Source organism: Nanorana parkeri, unplaced genomic scaffold (genome assembly GCF_000935625.1).
Source record: "Nanorana parkeri isolate BGI_ZX_2015 unplaced genomic scaffold, ASM93562v1 scaffold14, whole genome shotgun sequence".
Classification (NCBI taxonomy): Eukaryota; Metazoa; Chordata; class Amphibia; order Anura; family Dicroglossidae; genus Nanorana; species Nanorana parkeri.
In genome coordinates, this window is record NW_017306282.1 from 2,208,349 (window position 1) to 2,226,672 (window position 18,324).

At 42.5% G+C, this 18,324-nt stretch overlaps 1 protein-coding gene across 1 annotated transcript in view; it reads right to left on the bottom strand.

The window, feature by feature from the left end:
• TSPAN9 (tetraspanin 9) overlaps positions 1-18,324 on the bottom strand; it is a 154,462-nt gene that overhangs the window by 57,509 nt on the left and 78,629 nt on the right. The gene's annotated exons all lie outside the window — the stretch shown is intronic.

Sequence of the window (18,324 nt, forward strand, 5' to 3'; positions counted from 1 at the left end):
CAGTAAACCATTAGCATAGGCACTATTTCTTTTTTAGAACTCAAATAGAAAAACGTCTTCATATTTCTGTACTGCTATATACGTGAGTTAGATTTCTTGATATACGGAGCCTTTCAGCTTCAGCCTTAAATACAATCAGAGTTTTCTAACTCATGCTACTTAAACATCCACCGGGCATATAAACACTCTGTTCTGAAAAGAGGGACGGAGATGGATCATCCCTACAACTTAATCAGTGGCTTTGCTGTGTGCCCTATAGAAAGCTAAGCCTGGCTACATACAGACAATCCTTTTGATGCTTTTCTACCGTGTGTAGATTTTATTTCACTGCTCATCCTTTGCTGGATTATTAGACTTCTTGTCTGGAGATGAGATACAATCTGAGGCCGCATCTTGGCAGAGGTCCAGGCTGAGGCTATCCAGGTTGTCTGTGTGCTGTGGTGAGATCTGCGATTAGTGCTTTTCTTTTACCTTGTGCTGTAACGGCTTCAGCAAAGTTTAAAATAAAAAGATAAATGTATAAATACAAGTGGATCATTGCTCTGTCTCCTGGGTGCTGTGGTTGAAGGCAAATTCCTGCTCATACCAAAGGTGTATTCAGAGAGCTGCAATACTGCGATACATATGTTGTTGAAGCAAAGCTCCAAGCAAAAGCTGCACTCCAGGCAGTTATAAAAGGCTAATTAGTGCAGCCCTATATTTATTAATACATCATTAAACATTTTTTCCCCCAAATACATACTGTATATAAGTGCCTGAATTTGGCTTGATATTAGCCCCTTGTAATCCCTGTACAGCAGCATTTCCACCAGGAGAGGGGGGGGGGGGGGGGGGCACGGGCAGCCAATCAAGTGTGCTGCACACATGCGTGCTGACAAAGAACATGATTATAGGAGGAGAGAGCAAAGTAAGCAAAGAGATGGCCTCTTCAGTCATTAGTCTTTGGCTGCTCTTTCTCTGTCTAATTGGCAGGCTAGGGTGGAGAGAAAATACCACTGTTTGCCATTACTCTAAAAGAGGTGATACCTGTCTGTTCATGCTGTGTAAGCTTTAGGTCTGAATGGATGGAAATACAAATCCTTTGGAAGCTCAGACAGTTCCCTTCCATGTATTGATTACAAGTATGTCTATAGCGCCAACAATTTAAGCCGCGCTTTACATACTCTACATTCCCATCAGTCCCTGTCCTCAAGGAGCTTACAATATAAGGGTCCTATCTCACATACATGCATACTAGGGCCAATTTAGACTGGAGCTAATAAGGCTATCTACCAGCATGGCTTTGGATTATGGAAGGCAATTTCATCCCTGGATGATGTTACCCAGGATTTTATCTTCAAAGACACAATTGAGTCCAGTTTTGCAATCATTAGACAAATATTAAATATAGTTTACATTGCTCTACCATCACTACCCAAATATCATCAATCTGTTACTGGAAAGGGAGGGGCAGTGCTTGGAGTCAATTATGGTTCTATTACTTTAAGCAGTGCAGTCAGCCTAACACAGGACACATAATAACAGGAAGGGAGAACATAGGGATGCCATTGTGCCAATGCTCTTTTATTGCTAGGCTGGGAGTGGGTCAGTGACCAACCTGTATTGCTGTAACCGCACCAGAAAGAAGGTTGTCAGCAGTGGCATATGTACAATATTGATCCTTATCCTCTGCTCCATAGAAAACTATCATGTATCTTCTCAAGAAGTATTTCCAGTGTCTCAGTGTGACAGCAAAGGTCTCTGACTGCCAGAGGTACTCGATCCTTCAAGGAACGTCAACATAATTGCAAGCAATGCTCAATACTGAGTATAGTTTGGGTCATCCCATGAACAGAAAAACCTCTAGCTGGCTTAAGTTGAAATATATTTTAAGCAGTCATTCAGCAAGAGTGCTGCTTGCACTGTCCCTCAAATGATAACAAGATGAATCACAATCTGTAATAAATTCCCAGAAAATAAAGCATATCTAGTATGCAAAAATCCCCAAGTCACATTAAAAAAATTTAAATTTACTGGAAAATAAAATGTAAATTTCCTTCAATGTTAAACTCACACAAACAGACAGAAAATACATAAATGAATGCAGGTCTGTAATCATCAAAAGATATTTTTTTTTGGCTTTAGTTCACAGGAGTACATTTACTTATGTAGTCCTGTAACCCAAAACCAGCATATAACGGGCTACTGCCCACTATACGCTGACATTGCAGAGCCGTGTTGCAGCTGGGAAAGATCCCAACAATATTGTCAGGATCCTCCCCGCTGCCTGATTGACAGCTGGCTCTGCCTCTCTAGAGCCAGAGACAGCTGTGCCCGCCCCCTTCCCCATCTGTCCTTCCAATGAGCACTGGAGAAACAGAGGGGAGAGGGGAACCCTTCAGGGAGTGGTGACTGAGTGGTTACTTCTCTCTGCAGGGAAACGCTGTGAGCTAAGTGATCAGCTGTTTGTGATTGCTCAGTTCTCGAGATATAGTATACTAGATAAGTATTGGGAAGTCTATATTTTACTCTCCCAATAGTTCTTCTTTAATACCATTTCCAATTCCTTTGTTCAATGCAAGTAATGTAAGTACTTGAACTTGACATCAGTATCAGTCTCGTGTATTCTACTGCACATGACAACTTAAAGAGGGAAGGAAGGGGGAGCAGCACAAAAGCCAATTAGTTGAGCAGCAGCTCAAGTCGCATGCTGATACAAGGAGAGAGCAAAGTGGCAGACAGGTGAGCTCATCGGTGTGCTGCTTTCTACTTTCACTGTCCAGTGAAAGTAAAACTGCAGCAGAAAAAGATCAGACCCCCGTTGCTGCCAGGGAGTACTGTACTGCGTGCCAGAGCTGTGGAAATCTTAGAACTGAATAGACAGAAATACACCTCCTTTGGCAGGTACAACTGCACCCATATATGTATTTCATCTCTATATTTAGCTGTTTGCCCGGAATTTACCTTTAGGCAATTTCTCTACAGCTTTGCTGCAGGTTTGTCGGGGCTGATATCACTGAAGCGGATTTAAACAGATTTGGTGGCAGCAGACAGAACACAATTCATTGCATCTCCAAGTATTACAATATTTTAGCAATAAAGCTGTCACTGTCAAAGCACAAGAAAGCCAATATAACAGCACTAAAACCCGGGATCCTGTTTGTGATACACAATCGCATTTCCTCTCCAAAGACATAAGCCAAGTAAGCCTGAGAAGAACATCTGATTTCAGATAAAACATGATGTATTTGTACAAACACCTCATTCACTTCTGCCGGTTCTTTTTATGTGCTTGCACTCCTGGGTGCCGAGAGCCTGTGAGCCATTCCCTGGATAAGTTTATCAGCTCCTAATGAGTTATCGCCGGAGTTTAGAGAGAAATCATATCTTCTTTTTTGTCTAGAAACATTCAGCTTGACTGTAATAGGCACCAAAGGCTGTGTGCTGCTATAATAAAGAATATGCATGAACTGAATTGCTTGTGCTGAAAGCTGACCTCCAGGCAGATGTAACAACACAGCAATGAATATATTTAGGTATTCATTAAAATCATTACATTTCTTTTACATGCAACTGGTGTACTTGAATTTGTCTTGATATCAGCCTCCCGTAATCTACTGCTCAACCGTATAGGCATGGATAGTACACTGAGCCAACCAGGCTCTGCTTCATAAAAAGGAAAGAGCAGACAGATGATTTATCAACCTGCTTCTGCTCTTTCATTGTCCAATTACAGGCTGGGGCAGGGAAGTGACCAAGCTGTATTGCTTATCTGCAGCAGAGAGAAATCGGGACGCCAAAGCTGTCTGACAGCTGTGTAGACCTAAGGACCGGATGGTCAAAATTAAAGATCCGTTGCCAGGTAAAAACAAACAACTCCCATATATGTATTTCAGCTGCGCATTTAGCAGCTTGAATGTAATCTTCAGTTATAGCAAATTCTGGTTAACAAAGGATTGAGTGGCTTTTCCTGTGTTACCCAGTTGCTAAGCTGACTTAAAAGGTCATATTAGATTCTCCTGAGAATTTTAAAAACACGACACTTCCAAAATTTTTATATACATTAATATTTATGCTTCTGTCATCTGCTGCTCCTTTACTGTCCAATCACAAGCTGGGGGCAGATCCCATATATGTATTTCAACTGCAGATTTAGTAGGTTGTCTGGAGATCAACTTGAGTCATTGGAAATCCAAATAAACGGAGAACTGAATGGACCTTTCCCTCTATTGAAAATGTAAAAAAGACTATACTTACATTATTTATAGAATAAAGCTGACGTTGGATCTTCTTATATTTCGTGAACCCAGGTTTCTCTGCCCATCAACATGCTAATTACATTTTAAATAAAACCTTTCTGTTTTCATGGCATACCTTATTTAAAGGAGAACAATGAGGTGAGTGCTTTTCACTCACCTCATAGTTCTAGCCGACCTGTGACAATGAGACTGTCACAGGTCGGCTCAGTAGATCGGGAGGTGAACGAACACATACCGGGTTCGCTCGCCTCTCGATCCTGTCACGGCTCTCTGCCGTGACAGGGGGAGGGGCTGGATTCCCCTCTCCCCGCTCCGATCTGCCAGCGCTGATTGGCGGAACGGACGGGGGAGGGGGCGGGTACAGCTGGCTCTGCCTCTAGATAGGCAGAGCCAGCTGTCACTCACGCAGCTGGGCGGATCCCGCCATCTAAGTCGGGATCCGCTCCGGCGTCTCAGTATACCGCGAGCTGTTGCTCGCGGTATACTGAGCTTAGGGTAATGGGAGGACGGTAGTTTGTGTCCTCCCGTTACCCTAAGGAGAACTATGGGAAAAAACACTGACCCCATAGTTCTCCTTTAAGTTCCAGTGATGTGATCACTTGGTGTCTGTTCTAATCTATGTAATGCAGGCAGATTATGGCTGGTGGGAGGGTGCCTCAGTATTGCTATCAAGAACCCTGAGACCAGATACAGTGGGTTGGTTCTTGGAAGGAGTTATGCCAATATCAAAATTCCTTGTCACAGTCTGACAAAGAATTTCCTTAGTCTGACATAGTAATTCCTTGTCACTAGTTGTCAGTCTGCAGGAGTGGGCACACCTGGGCAGACTGTATTTGTATGCAGACTGTCCTAGGTAATGCCAATATAGGATGTTGAGCCTCCATGACTGAAATGACTGAAATCCAATGAATGAAGGGGTTAACCATGGACAGCCAGGCTGTTGAGGACAGAGTTAGATGACGCTTGATGACCCCCATCAAGGAAATAAGTTGAGCTCTATCTGACTTCCTAAAGCTTCTAATGCTCACAGTGTGCAGGAAAATTATAATGGGCAATTTCAGTACAGGAATGGAGTCTGTACAACCATGTAAGACTTGAAGTAATGCTAGAGTTCAGCTTTAGGATCCATGCTTTGGCCCACTATGAACATACAGTGTATGTGATTGGTCAGCTATTATCTACAAAGCTTTGGTGATCTGTTGCTATAACAGCAGTAATAAACATGGAAGATGTCTCTTACAGTCTAGATACAGTTTATAAAAATAAAATCTGATCCCTTATTCAAACCACAAGCCAAAGCTAAACTTAGATTAGTGTCCTAGCAGCCTCCTTGTCCGAGATGTCTTTCTGGAACCCATGACATTATTTGATGCCTCCCCTCCTCCACCCTAACAAAATCCAATTAAAATGGCAGGATTTAACAAACAGAAATTAGGCGGCTTATGCTAAAACATGCAAATTTGCATGTGGCACAAGCAAGCATCTAGCTTTTGTTTGACTTGTTAATTGAAAATCACCATCACGTCCAACTTGCAAATAGAATCTGAAACTTTGCAGACGCAATCCAAGAAAAAATGTTTCATGGAAAAATGGATGTCTGTGTATAGTTTCGTCTTGTTTGTCTATTTCTGCATTTTGCAAGTTGTCATTTTCATCCATGCTGCCCGCATTAGAGAGTAACTGATCTGGGATAAGCCCATGAAGTCTTAACCTGCATATCTGTCAAAGTGTATCTAAAGGGAAAGCTTCCTTTTTTAGTTTTGCATAGAGTAGTGAGGAGTTAGAACTTCTGTCAGGTTTGTATTGCTTAAAAACAGATATAGTGGCCAGCACATGTAGTTTCAACGTTACTCGGGGAAACATGTTGCTTAGCTAAGGTTACCATTAGTCTCCGTCTCCTGGGGACAGTCCATGATTTGAGAGGCCTGTCCCTGGGAAACCAAGTCCTGGGTGTCAGTGAACTGCAATTATATACAGCCAGTTTTGTACATGCTGTGATGACTGCCTTTAGGACTCTGCATCACTTACTGGTGACCCCTGCATCATTTCCTGGTGACCCCTGAACCCCACATTACTTATTGCTGACCCCTGAACTCTGTGTCATTTACTACTGACCCCCCGAACCATGCATTACTTACTACTGATCCCTAAACTTTGCGTCACTTACTACTGACCACCCCTGAACTCTGCATTACTACTGAACCCTGTGTTACTTACTGCTGAGCTCTGAACTCTGCGTTACTTGCTACTGTCCCCTACTCAAACTCCCTGTACTCCATATGTTACCTACTGATGATCCTTGTACTCCATGCATTACCTACTCATGACCCTTGTACTCCTTGGGTTACCTACTGATGACCCCATACTCCTTGCATTACCCACTCCTGACCCCTGAAGTCTGTATGTAACATACTCCGAATTCTTGTTCTCTGCACTGTGAACTCTTGACCCCATTGTTCTTTATTTCACACTCCTGACCCCCACACTCTGTGCATTACACACTCTTGACCCCTGATGTCCATGCGTTACACACTCCCAAAACCCTGAACTCTGTGCATTAAACATGCTTGACCCAGAGTAGAGTAGGCTTTATTTAACCATGTATCTTAACCTGTTAGCGCAATTTGACAGCACACTTGATTTGCCGCAGCATGCTGCACACGCCGCATAATTTTGCTCCTTATAGTTCCCAGGGCACTTTGTCTTTACACTTTCCATGTCTTCTTCCTCTTCCAGAAGTATGTGACCAATTGTTTTAGGGCATGCTAAAAATGGGAGCGTGATTTTGTGGGTATGGCTACAAATGGGGGGGTGGTTTTATGGTGGTGTGGTTACAAGTGGTTGTGGTCTATAGGGTGTGCCCAGATTTCATTTTGAAAGTCTAGTAATCTTATGTTAATGTGAATTTACAAAGACATAAATGTCTTTATTAAAATAACAAGGATAGGAAATTGTCTGTTGTTCCCATCTCACCTTGAGAGAAAGTCATAAAGACATGGAGGCTGGTTTACTAAAGGAATTGAGAATTTACACTCAGTAAAGTATGTGGATATTAATTTCAATTATTGAATCATGTCAAAAGTAAATTCATGTTCACTTTGCATACCGAAACATGTGCAGATGAAATCAACAAAAACTCCTTTAGTAAATCAGCCCAATGGTTTTGACAAACTAGTGTGGAGGAACTTGAGTGTTCTACACAGACCCCAGACCTCAACCCTACTTAAGGGTAAATAAGAATCCAGGTCTTCTCACCCAACATCACTACTTGATCTCAGAAATGTTTATTTTGGCTCAATGGGCACACATTCCCATAAACATGTCCAAAGTTTTGTGGAAAACTGTCAAAGAAGAATGGAGGCTGTTACAGCTGCAAAGGGGGGACCTACTTGGCCAACGACTATCTCTAACTCCTAGACAATGGCTGGACAACAGTTATCCCCAACCCTTGTAGGATACCTTGGCTCTCATAGGTAAAATAAAGTGTGACAGGTTCCCTTTACGTGAAAATGTTCATGTTTGATTGAAGTGCACCATTCATTTATATATAGTTCTCTGTTAGTACCATATATTTGTGCGTTTCATCTGACCCGAGTTTATCAGCTTATCGTAACGAAATCCAAAATGACTCAGGACGTTCCATAATAGACACTAAAAACTTGACAAGTTGATATGAGCCCATTGGCCGGGAGACAACATAGTTCACCACAGTGTGGGCCAACTGCTGCAGAACAGCTGACTTTTACTGCGGTAAAATTATGATTCAGCCTTGCTTGCCAGTCTTCAACAATGACTGTGCCTCACTAAAGTCTCTTTCGTTTAGCAGGACGCCGAGGCTCTGTTCAGGTTTTACGTTCCGTACCAGATGCTACAAACATATTGTTACAAAAAAGGTCACCGAAAGTCCAGCCAATCGGATGACGCGACACCTCAGTCCTTGACCTCAAAGTTGAAAGTTGCAAGTTCTATGCGTTTAATTAGCCAACTGTCTAGGGGATAGTGGATGTGATCTTGATTTGGGGATTACAAGCTTGAATTCCACTACCAAGTTACATTAACTTCCTTCCATGCAAAGGATTAAATAGGGAAATACAAGCTTGGTGTTACATGGATGGCAGACAATAAGTCACCATTTGGTATTCCTCCTGACTATAATTTATATCACTTTCAGGGGCAAGGGACGAGTCTACAGGGGAGCCCAAACATAAAGGTTTTACCACTAAACCTTAACCCTAAAGTTGGCCATACATGTTGCAATTTCAACCACCTTCCGAAGAAGTCTATCACCTATGAGTTAAATGGATTACCAGAATTTGATTGATTGAAGTCGATACTGAATTATATACAGATAGTTTCAATAAAGTTTATTAAAAGATTGAACAGTAAAAACTGACAAAATGTTTTAGAAAGCGATCAGATTTTTCTTCTGGGCTCGATCAGGGCTATTTTGATCCCATCTCTTTGTGGTCCACCAAAACTACCACTTTATGTCTTTGATGGCTTTATGATTTTGACAAAACATGGAATCATTTGATGGTTCAACTGTCCCATCAAATTGCCACCAGCTTAAAGCTTACCATATGCATGGAAATCTGATCACTTGGCCTTAATTTTGATCCGATTTTCTATCGCAATAGAAATAAAAAGAATCATCCGCTATATTGGATCAACCACTGCACACTGTTCCAATACAGCAGAAAATTCAATCAATTCATTCATTACTAGATGGGGTGCGTCTTTTTCATCAATTTTATACAAATACTTTCCGTATAGTAAAGCTTAGCTTAGATTTTTTTTTTAGTATACAACACCAATCACATTAGTTATCTTTGATGGTGTGTATCTCACCTCCATGCTGCTTTGTGACAAAATCCACCCATCATGCCACCGGATACACCCCAGAAAGTCTATCTTCCAGTGCTCTAGGTTAACACCAGGGACTATCAGTGTGATAGCGTTGTACTGCTCGCCTGCCCCTTTCTCTATTCACAAAGCTCGTACTATTAGTGTTCCACAATGCAATGCACTACATGAATAGAGCGGATGAATGACAGAATCTGCCCTGCCCGTTCACAGAGCGTGTTGTATTGCCTAGGCAAGAATGATATATACTCTCCCACCGGTGCCTCCTGGGATATCCATGTCAGATACCCCAAGAGGCACTGGCTTCAATACAGTGGCTGGAGGAGGTTGAATCCAGTGTTGAGACATTTAGAGGGCAGTGTTAGTTGTAAAGTAGCCATCGCTCCAAGCTCTCTCCTTTGATGGACTACAATCTCATGTTTAGTTTACTAATTTGTATTGGGATTGTAGTCTATCACAGGAGCGAACTTGGAGCAGTGGCTACTTTACAACACACACAGGGACCATGGGGAACAAAAGTGGTGGGTACTTTACAACACACACAGGGACCATGGGGAACAAAAGTAACCACCCTCCAGAAGGAAGGACAGTGTCACCACCAATTCAGAGATGATTTGAGGATCTACAGCTGAGTGATACACAAATAAGATACATTTTTGTTAATAGTTAAGGTACTTAAATGTATTTTTGAGGTTTATCTCCTGAATTTAGTGTCACTTTAACCATCTGACAACCATCTTTATGAGGGTTATTCACTATTTAGCCGAAGGATCCAGCCGTAGCTTCGTCTGATCCTTTGGCTCGCTTCGGCTGCCTTGGCCAAATGACCTGGGGACGCTGATTTGTCATGAAACAACTGGGCAGGTGCAGTTGGGACAATTGTGTTTATTTTGCCGGCATCTGTCATCTGCTTCATTATTCATTTCACTTTTTTTCTATTCTGAGTAGCTGAGCCGAATGCCACTCGGCTATTCACTCACTGCTGTTCGGGGCGAACGGCAGCAAGTGAGCTACTAGAGCTTCGGCTTAGCCGATCCAGATATTGGATCGGCTGAGTCGAAGTCCCTCTGCATTGCACGGAAATCAGCCATACTGAGCCGGAGTGAATAGCCGAACGTCGTTCAGCTCTGTTCACTTCGGCTCGATTTTTCACTCGGCTGCCTCCGGCAGCTAAGTGAATAACCCCTTATGTAAAAGAAAAACCCACGACCTTTCTGGAACAGTTGCTATGGGTCACAATATCAGCCAAGTCAATGCCAGCCTGCAGACAAAGCTTATATAACACATATCTGTTGTATTACAGGCAGTAACATTTAAGCATGAACATTTACACCTATTTTAAACAGGATCTAATTGTGTTAATCAAAATAATGAAAACATTAAAACTCAGCAACTATCAAAATTCCATTACGGCGTGCTGTAAAATAATTTTTTAAAAAAGTTGCTGAAAATGCCGTGACGGGTATAACAGCAGACGCACGTTTTCTGGTGCATAAATAGCGCAATGACCTTTATGGTAAAGTGCGCCGAGACGCTCCGGCTGCAGAAACAATTGGCTTCAAAACTCCTGCGAGCAATTCTGCACGGTCAGAGCAAGATAAAGGCAGGATTAAAGTATTGTACTGAGCCAGAAGCTACTCGCTATAATAAAAGAATCCTATCGATTAGGAAAAAAACGAAAAAGATCGGTAGGCGTGGGTTTTATTCCCCTGAAACAGATATCTTATTTTGTAACAAGATGGGCCTGTGAACTCTGTTTAACTCGGAGCAACTAGCGTGATCTTTTGTCGCTGTACCTGCAAAAGAAACTAAACTGCTGGGCAGTGAAGAAAAATGTGTTTTGCTCACAGAATTGTAGTTGTCAGACGGTTTGCGTACTGCTTGTTAAAGTGACATTAAAGGATACATTTTTTTCCCTCCCCCTCATGTTAATGTCAGCACTTACCTTAAATGATGTCTCTTAATCCGATCTTCCTCTTCTTTCCCCATGTTTTCATCTGTCCCTCCAGCGGTGCAGCGGCTCTCCGATCCAGCGCTGACTCCTCTCTGCTTACGGGCACTTCCGATCCAGCGGTGTCTGCAGGCGGGTGCACGCGTCCATATACTTACCTTGTGTCTCTACTCGTCTCCCGGCCGAGAATCCGAACTGCGCATGCGCCTGCCCCAAGATCCTTTGCGGCCGCACGAACAGTTCCGGACTCTCGCCCCGGGAGTGCGCAGTGATAATGAGGTCAATCTAAACCGCTGTATAAGCGTTTTTTTAACTTTTTGCCTATATCTACTGCTTGTCAACAGTAGATATAGGCAAAACAACGGGAGGCTTTAGAACCCCTTTAAAGACAAACAGACAAATACACAGATGAGATACATAAGACCCCGTTCACACCGGGGCGGTTCGGCCACATGGATCCGCCGACATGAATGACCCCATACATTGATATGAGGACCGTTCATTCAACGGTCCTCATAGCAATCCGACCAGAAATCTCCTCTTATCAGAAATCTCCTCTAGCTGATAAGAGGAGAAAGCAGAGTGACAGACAGATGAGCTCATCACTGTGCTGCTTCTTTTTTCACTGTCCAGTCACTGGCTGGGGCAGCTCCAGGATGAGCTGACCTCAGAGGATTTTATGATGCTGGCCATCAGACTGAGGACATCTAATGGCAGAAAAAAGTAGTGTGGAGGAAATCTCCGGATTGAAGGTGAATATTGCAGCAAAAGCTGGATTTGTTCTTTTATCTTAATTTTCATTTTGCTATTTATGTCTGCAGTTCTATGTGATAATAATTACCTAACCGCATTCTTTTGTATCTTGTATTGCTGCCTGATGATCAGCTTTAAATGATATATTTTTATTTTCTCAGTAAATAGAAGATAACATGGCTTCAACAGTGAACCAACCTAAAGAAGAAGCCCTGGCAAAACTTCTATTAGCCCTTGCAGTGGGGCTACATCTGCACTGCCAGGGTTAACTGCTTCTTTTTGTCTAAGTGCTAACTGCCGAGGGAGCATAGAGCCGGCTTCCTTTCCAATCAGGAAGTCGGGCGGTGGGTTATGACGTGCCGCCCGGCTTCCTGATTGCCTGGAAGCCAGCTTCACGTGTTGCCAAGCAGCCTGGCTTCCTAACCAATCAGGAAGCCGGGCGGCATGACCCGCCTCCCTGGTTACTGATTGGTCAATAAGCCAGGCTGCCTAGGAACAAATGAAGCCCGGCTTCCTAGCCAATCAGGAAGCATTCTGTCTGTTTCCCAAATGTGCTCCTGTGTTGTCACCCTGTCACATGGGTTTCACCATCAGGGAACCAGCCATGAGAAATTTCATACTGCCATGTTGAAAGGAAGTGGTTTTCTGCAGGAGATCAGCAGTACCGAGAAGCAAAAAAAAAGGACGAAAAAAGGTGAAAACAGTATTTTGCTTGTTATATAAATGGCAATTATTGATCATACAGAGCGCTTTAGCAAACTAAATGTCATCCAGTTAGAGTTTACATCTACTTTATAGCCCACCTCCAGCCAAACCTTAATTTCAGTTTTGCATAGAGTGTGGAAAGGTTATAGAACAGGAAGTTCAGCGGCAACCCCTGCTCCTACACCAGCGAGGGTACACTGCACAGGCCCTTCTGTCCACCGCCATCTAAGAGTGGTGCCGCATAGTATGTAATGACATCTGCTTCACATTAGACTGCTGTAATGAGCGTATTACAATAAAAAACATGCCAAGTGTGTGATAGGCATGAACATGCCAAGAGAAAGGCAAAGCTCAAAGAGATTCCCGTGACAGCCACACCATGAATACTTGGCGTCCGATGGCACAGACAGGCGGGCTGTGGAAGAACAGGACACAAGTGCTGCTAACACCACAGACACATTACGGAACATTATTGTAATCTGTAGATGTCAGGGGAGCCGAGAACATCCAAAGAGCTGACAGCCAGAAAATGAGAGGCAGAGACCAATGCAGGAGCATCAGAATGTCAACTGGGCTCTCTGAACAGCAGATCAAATAATAACAACCAAATAGAGCAGCACACAAGTTGTTTCTCCCACTATAACCATTACTTGATATTGATATGACTCACATGAATTATGATGGATGAATTATGCAATATGGATCATGTTTGTATTTATTAGAAGCTGTTTGATCTGCACTAGAAGGGTCAGTGCACTGAATGATAATTCCGTATGTTAGATGGTTAAGAAGGAAAATATGAGGAATGACTAAGAATTACTTCAGTGCCTTTGCTGTGACCTTTGAGGATGCATTGCTCCACAGTGTCTGAACTTACAGAGGTCAGTGTAAGGGAACTGAGCACGTAGGGGAACTGAGCTATTGTGTCATTGCTTGTAGAGGGAGCAGATGAAGCTAACCTACTGGAGAATGGCTAAGAATTACTTCAGTGTCTGTGCTATGAACTATGAGGCAGAATTGCTCAACAGTGCCTGCACTTACAGAGGTCAGTAAAGGCTTGTTTTAAAGCTCATATGCTAATAATATGTTACCACTATAATGTCCATAGCCTGGTCACAGGTTCACTTAAAGCCTAAACTATCTGACAGCAAAGAATGGGACACTGCATTTAGTTGCATAGAAACTGTAACTATAGTGACAAATATCTCAAGTTTTGTCCATATTTGGGATAATTTAGATACAGATTTAAGGATCTATCACAAGTACTTTGTTTATGAAAGCCAATTTGCATGCACGCTTGACTGATCTTTAAATGGCAAGAAGTCGATCTGGTAGATTGCAGGGTATGCTGCAAACGTCACTGTGATCGATGCAGTAAATGTGAAGTGTAAATTGATATAATTCTAGAAACGAACGCAGAAGTCATCTGAATTTACAAGTATGTAAAGAATGACGCATGTCACGTTTTCAGCCCCCTGAATTGCCTCCTGAAGAATAGAGAGATGATGGACGGTGTTTAACTATCCTACAAATTACCTGCAACATATATTTTCTCCTGAATGGATACATAATAGTCACTTTAACGTTTATTCCCAAATGCGTCCCACATTACCATAAATGAATGACATGCACCAGTTTTATTTGCCAGTTTTACAAGCCACCAATGTAAAAAAAAAAAAAAAAAAAAAAAAAAAAAAAAAAAAAAAAAAAAAAAAAAAAAAGACATAAAACTGAATACTGACAAGGTCCTATGTCCATTTTGAACCCGAGAGCTACAAAAATCCCCAATACATTGCATGCTCGTCCACAGCTTTTATTAGCCACATAAATCAGTGACATTTCGGCCCTTTCCTCAGGCAACAGTGACATTTTGAACTGGAACATCACATAACATTTTGATTTGTCTGTAGTTTCTGATAGAGTAATGTAGGCAACATCGGTAGAGTAATCTCCAACCTATATCTGATTTTTATCTCAAAACAACCTGTGTTTTATAAATAAACATTTAAAACAAAGGTTTTCCGGAGCACTGTGGACTAACTAAAGAGCCAGTAAAGCAGAACAGCTTGCTTTGCAGCTCACTTTGTTTGATTGCACCTCCCAGGCTGAGCTGTCATGGGATGAGCCACTCAGCACTATAAACAGCAGGCTTTTCCCACCACAGCTGAAAAGTAATCAACCTAATGATGTGAAAAGAAGACAACAGCTCCACCTGCTGGCTAAATATAAGACTGCATAATATTATAATGCAATATTGCATTTTTATCTGGCTAAAAAACAAAAAAAAGTTTTAAATGCTATACAATTAACCCTGACCATTATAAACAAAGGAATAAAATATATGCAAACCACTCTATATTCCCTAAAGCTGAACGATGTGCACAAGCTAGCCAGAAACGTCCTCTGTGTGGCTCTCTGAGGATAGTTTCACTTTGCTTTATGGAACCTGATTTAATTCACCTTCGGTCAACTGCAATGAACTGTCCATTGACAGTACCCTTACTGACCAATAATACTGCATTCTGATTGGACAGAAAAGGGGAAATTGTGTGTGCTTAGTGCTGAAAGTGTATCTAAAGCCAGTTTTGTTTTCATATTGCATACAGTGGGCAAGGGATGGAGGTTCTATTAGGTTGTATTGCTGTCTGTGTCTCTGTTAGGCAGATGTGCCCTCTTTGTCTTGGTGTCCATTGTCACTGGGACTAAAAGTGAGGGGAACTGTAAAATGTAACATTTTCAGCTGTCATTTGAACAAGAGGGAAAATGTTCCAATGGGAGGACTTGCTCTAGTAAAAACTGTCCTAGGATTTTCCGTACTTAAGTAAGAAACTCTCATGTTCTGTTGTGTCTTGAGACAGGAAGTCAGGACAATCTCCCCAATGGGACATAGACACCAAAAATAAAGAGCTCATTTCAGAGAGGTACACAGAGAAGGGTTTGCTGGCTAAAAAAGGTAATAGTGGGCATCTTGTGACGTCTGTACTTAGACAGGAATGTCTGACACGTTCATGTTAAATTCTGACTAGAGGTCTACAATATATTGTTACTTATTAGAGTCAACTCTTGAAAATACTTCCATTTTCTGCTCTTTGTCTCCCCTGCGATGTAATCTGTTTACCGGCAGATATTTATGGCTGCAGCATAACACAAACAAGCGGCCTAAGAAGAAATTAATTTACCTGTTAGACTTGCCAAAAATGCTTTCCGTTCCTCATATATATTTTTTTTAAAGCTATGGGTAATGTGATTTCCAGGCATTTGAACTGGAGCCTAATTTCAAAGCTTGGGCTAATATAATTTTATGGCTTTCTAAACTAAATCCGCACACATGCGACGCTTTTAAATTAAAAGCAAATTCTGCTGTAAAAAATAAATTACTCCTAAAAAAAAAAAGAAAGCAGAAACAATGCAAAATGAATGTTGGGCTTTTGGATGTTGGAGTGAAGTAAATGCCAAGCGGCTTTTGCCTATCTGCCATCAGGTTCTAAGTTTCAACAGCACCATGGCAAGAAGATTTTCACTCAAGTGTTGGTTCATTAAAATTCCTGTAGCCAAGAATTATAAGGAGGGCTCCCATACTTGTGAAACCAAACACTTTTATATATACCGTATACGGATTGATCTGATACTGAGGAACAGCCCAAGGCAGAAATATATAATACTGTTTGCTTGACTTTTTCCAACTGTACTCATTAAAGTATAACTATAGGCACACTCTTAAAAGCATCTAAAAATAGCAGTAACAATAAATACTACTGCCACTTTTAATTTTTCCATAGCGAATACGTGGTGATCCTGCCAGACCACAGTCCTTCATCGGCAAGGAATTCAGTGCAGAGTTGTCAACCCGTGCAGAGGAATTAAAAACTTTGTCACTGCTTAAAACCCTCCTTGACAGACAGAGCACAACACCTATCTGCCAGAGCTGGGAGGAGCAATCCACGAGGGCGTCCTTTTCAATCCTTTTTTCCCGCTCAGTAAAGACCTCAGCGGTCCCTGTAACAACATCACAGGGGCTAAGAAGAGACTTCCTTTCCTCGTGGAGAAGGTAAGTAAAACATTTTGGTTACAGAGTGACTTTAATATGTTTACAGTAAGTGTGCGTTAAGAGGAACGCCAAGAATCTAAAAGTTGTACACATTAAGAATTCATGTATGTATCTTCTGACTCTTGGGTATAGTATAGCCGAGTGGTTCCTTATTAAAAAGCATTGTCCTTATGAACCAATGGGAGAGGTCAGATCTGCCATTACAAATAGGATGGGGACAGGATTATTATACAGGATTTATATAGCGCCAACAGTTTGCACAGCGCTTTACAATATAGGGAAGACATTACAATTACAATACAATTCAAGACAAGATGGCAAGGAGGGCCCTGCCCGTGAGGGCTTACAATCTAAAAGGGAGGGGCCAGTGATACAGGAGGAGGTAGCTGTGTGGGGATTAATTTTTTGAGAACGTGATGGTTCAGTGGTTAGAGGTGGGATAGGCTTCCCTGAAGAGATGAGTCTTTAGGGATCTCCTAAAGACAGTCAGAGTAGGAGATAGATGGACAGGTTGGGGGTAAAGAGTTCTAGAGGATGGGAGAGACCCTAGAGAAGTCCTGGAGGCGAGCATGGGAGGAGTTGACGAAGGAGCTGGAAAGCATGAGTTCTTGGGAGGAGTGGAGGGGACGGTTAGGGTGATACTTTGAGACAAGGTTTGAGATATAACCGGGGGCAGAGTTGTGGATGGCTTTGTAAGTGGTTGTTAATATTTTTAATTTTATCCTTTGGGCGAGTAGAAGCCATGGGGGTTATTGGCAGAGGGGGGTTGCAGACACTGAGCAGTTGGTTAGGTGGATGAGTCTAGCTGCATTCATGATAGACTGAAGGGGAAATAGCCTGTGTAGAGGAAGGCCAATGAGGAAGGAGTTACAATAGTCAAGACGAGATATAACAAGGGAGTGGATGAGTAATTTTGCGGTTTCTTTGGTGAGGAAGGGGCGAATTTTGGATATGTTATGAAGGTGAAGGCGGAAGGATTTGGATAGTGATTGGATGTGGGGAAGAAAGGTGAGGTCCGAGTCAAAGATGACGCCTGGCACTTTGGCATGGGGGGAGGGATGGATAGTTGTTTTATCAATCTCAAGGGAAAAGTTGTGGGAAGGTCCACGGGCAGGAGGAAATATCATGAGCTCAGTTTTTGACAGATTGAGTTTTAAGAAGTGTTGTGACATCCAGATGGATATGTCAGTTAGTAGATTAGTGACACGCAAGGATAAAACCTTTGTCAGGTTAAACTGCTGTTTATGTCTCCATTACACAAATTTACTATCACATTGTGTCCAAGAACTGATTGCCACTAGGGATGAGCCGAACACCCCCCTGTTCGGTTCGTATTCGAACATTCGAATGGCCGAAATGTTCGATAACGAACTCGAACTCAATGCAAGTGTATGGGGGTGGGATGTTCGACCCCCATACAGTTGCCCGTACATGTAATAAATACTGTGTACTGCCCCCCTTACCTCCTCTGCTGTCCCGGCCTCCGGTCCGTCCGCTTACTGTCCCGGCCTCTGGTCCCCTGGTCCTTCCGCTCGCTGTCCCGGCGGTCCGTCGGCTTCTCTTCTTCGATCCGACCGCGGCTCCTCTTCCCCGCCCCCCTGCCTCCACTACGTCTGCAGGCTTGGAGCCATACCCAGCCTGCTATTGTATATGTTTTTTCTTTATTTTCTTTTTTTTTAAAAGCTTGGCTCAAGGGATGACTTTCAATAGATTGCAGCGAGGTAGCTGCTCTGCTACGTACGAAACCCTGACCCACAATCAGGTCG